Source organism: Glossina fuscipes, unplaced genomic scaffold, assembly GCF_014805625.2.
Source record: "Glossina fuscipes isolate IAEA_lab_2018 unplaced genomic scaffold, Yale_Gfus_2 144, whole genome shotgun sequence".
Taxonomy (NCBI): domain Eukaryota; kingdom Metazoa; phylum Arthropoda; class Insecta; order Diptera; family Glossinidae; genus Glossina; species Glossina fuscipes.
The window spans coordinates 269,468-273,167 of NW_023998487.1; positions in this window are offsets into that span (position 1 = coordinate 269,468).

Here is a 3,700-nt window from a genome sequence, read left to right on the forward strand (position 1 = left end):
AAATTTTTCGTAATTTGATATGTGGGTAAATTTTGGAAAAAGATTTAAATGCAAAAATTATATAAAAATATACAATGAGGAAATAATAAAAGGATGAATAAGAAATTAGTTTACCCTTGTATATAACTTCATATATTTGATATATGTCTTCCATCATATTTGCAAGCAATTATATTTCCAATACTGTTGGCTTCGATATCATGGTCATATGTATTGATTCGAGGGCATTCTAACAAAAAATAGTGTGATATGCAATTATGTTGCATTTTGAAGTGAAAAAGATAAAAATAATATGCGTATGTGAAATGAATATATTTCTGGATGCAGATACGTAACCATAACAATTGCGAAAGACAAATTCGGACAATAAAGTATTGCATACAAAGCGCACATACTGCGCACAGCAAGACGCTGCTCAAACGATTGCGCTTAGCAATAACGAAATCCTGTTAAACGTGTATCCTAAGAACGACATTACAAACACAATCGTACGTTTTATGATGGAGTTATTGCTGTTAACTCAGCGTGTAACGAGATAACTATAGCTTAGCTTATACTCAAGTCTTTCGAGCGGTCTGCTGCAAAAGGATGTTTTTAAATGTTAGATGTTTTCGCGTTATATTATTTTTAACTCCCCTCCAAATCAGCTATGAATGGAAGCGTACAACTGCTAAACACTTTAATTCAATACAAAAGTCTTTAAAAGAGTAATAAAGTTTTAAAAGTTTAGTAGTGTAAGCAGAAATACCGCGGGATACATATATATGCAAATGTAAACACACCTATATAATGTGTACATACTTAGAACGGACGGAATAATATAAGCTCCTGACATATCCACAATATTTGTTTGTTAATGAGGTGTTGAGCCACCGCATGGTTGTAAAATACTTGCAATTCTTTATAGAATAGATATGTTGAGTATTTAACAAGTTTCCTTCTCCTTACTCTTCGCTCTAAAACTCCTTGTGTGTGCTTTTTTTGCACCTTACCTTCGCAAAACAAAATCTTTATTTCTAATTAACCTAAATTACCTTTAAATATGGGTAATGTCAAAAAGAAAAGGTGCCTTATTTGCTTCGTCGATATCCGATGGGATCACATGACCTGAGATGATGAGATATTGAGTCTTGTTACGAAATTCTCCCGTCACAACTTGCAGCATTGCAAAATGATGCCTGCTATCCTGCAATGCTACGCCGATATTATAGGGTTCTCACTAACAACAAAGTTTGGAATTAAAATAAAATTTTTTTTCATCGGAATATATAACAACATAACGTGAAAAATTGTGTTACGTAAACTTAATTTTAACTCTATGCATGGTGTATATTTGTAAGTGATTCGTTAATACCAAAAGGTTAAAATGTCAATATAATGACGGCAATATATAAAGGAAAGCACATATTCATGCATGCATGTACCTTAAATGTTTGGTGCTATACTCTGCAAAAAGATTAATGTAAATCCTGTTAATTTATTAATGCATGTGATCCAACAACAAACAAAATATAAACCAACAAATCAAAAAACAATGAAATTAAAAGACTGACATTAATGCACTTTAGAAATCCAGCGTATTAAGCGAAATTGCATTTTCTATATGAAACTGTCTGTTCCTGCTGAATGAAAGGGTTTATGTGCAAACTGATCATTTCGTAAGCATAAGTAGAGTTGCTGATACGCGAGTAAAAGTGAAACCGATTTATTTGCATTTGTATTTATTTAATTCCTTAATGCCAATACGATATAATGAGTTTTGCATTTTCATATTCAATATAATAGCTAATTAGTGAATTACATATATCGTTATATGGCATTTGATTTGCCTTAGCGACAATAATAAGTGAGGAGGAATGAACAATAATTAATAATTAATGTGGTTAATTTAAATATAAATATAAGTAATAATTATTAAGTTATGACAAAATAAAATAGTAACATAAAAGATAACAGTAGGAACATCCAAGTATTCTTTTCTAAGAGAACTACTGCGTATACAATTTATGTAAAATCGCTGGTCCCACACTCCTGTTCGATATCTAAGTTGTACAATTTTTCTCTCTCTACTGGGTCTTGCAATGTTTATCCTGTTGTATAAATATTCGGTTGGTTGCCAGTAGAGGATCTTCTGCAAGGACATAAATATTTTAAACTTCTACAAGTTTTCGAAAGTCATTCCAATGAACCTGACGTATCGTGATACACTATTTCAATATGTACCGATATATAGCTATATTAAACATGCTTTTGCCAACGAATAGCAAATTTGAGAGGTGGCGACCAAAAAAATCTGACGATACTGTAGATTATGGCAACTGTGGCGTTCACATGATCGGGCAAAGACGGGATACTATTGACAATAACACCTACGTTTTTGGCTGTCATTACGTTCCCTGTTTGTTTACCTTTGCGGTAAGAGTGATAGATATGATCATTCTTTTTCTTTGTCTCATTCTTTTCTTTTAAATAAAGGGGGCTCACCATAATTTTGACTTTCTGCGATAGAGAAATTTAAAAAAATGTCGGGCGTCAGATACAACATTTTTGGATCCACTGTCACAAAAATTTTGGAAAGATCTAAGGGTACTAAGAAGACGATTTTGTTCTCGTTAGGATCTACTTGTGACATCTCAATTACATCTACCAAGTTAGTGCAAATGGATATAGCCAGATTGCCTAGAAGTTAACAACTGGTTTCGTAAGTGTTTAGCGACTAGAAATTCACTTACATTTTACATGTAAGGGAGAATTGCAATAGTCCGAAATTCATAGTTTACTTTGGGAACTGGAACGATTTCGGCATGTTTACAAGTCGTGGGAAGTCTAGGGGTTTTTTATGAGTAGCAATGGTGTCTTAATAAATTTTGGGTGAATATTATCAATTTCCATATTACTATGATTAGCCTGAAGTATGCTTTCTAAAACCACCAATATTATAGCAGATACCTTCAGTTGGTAAAATCGCCGTTGCTTGTTAACCCTAGATATGTTTTTAAGTTTGTCAATTCAACAGAAAACTCTCCATATATCCCTCGCATGCTTTTTTTAATGGCTCGGAGTCCTCTGATAATATTGAAACCTCGAATCTCTTTGCAGAATACTTGAGAAAATAAAGAAGAAAAAATGCAACGGTGGAAAGGTATTAAATCTCCTCAGACCTATTGAAATATTTAAAAATATTAAAATTGATTAAAGAATTTGTGGAAAAAAGCATTAAAGGTTTAAACTGTTTAGCATGTTAGAAGTTATTGTTTAGAGCTCGAAAGTTCAAAAAGTTGAAAATATTAAAATTGGAAAATTATCTTTACAATGTTGTAAAAGCACACACATTATTGAAATACGCGTTGAATGAAATGTTAAGACAAGCCTAAAGGATTACGCATTTATATATCTATAAAGAGACATTGTAACTCAATGAAACATATAAAATTTATCCCGAAACTTATAAAAATTTGTAAAAAATATAACGAAAATTTTCTTTATAACAATTAAACACATACATGTATACATAAATTATATGAATATACGGGTCTAAAAAGTAATTTAACGGCTGTGAAATCTTAAGTATGGAACGATGCAACGTGTTACTAAACAAGTGAATGAAATGAAAAAAGTAAAATCACTGATTTCTCGGTCGACTAAACAGTTCAATTTATATTTTTAAATAAGTTATCGAGTCGTAAAGACCGAGAAGGCC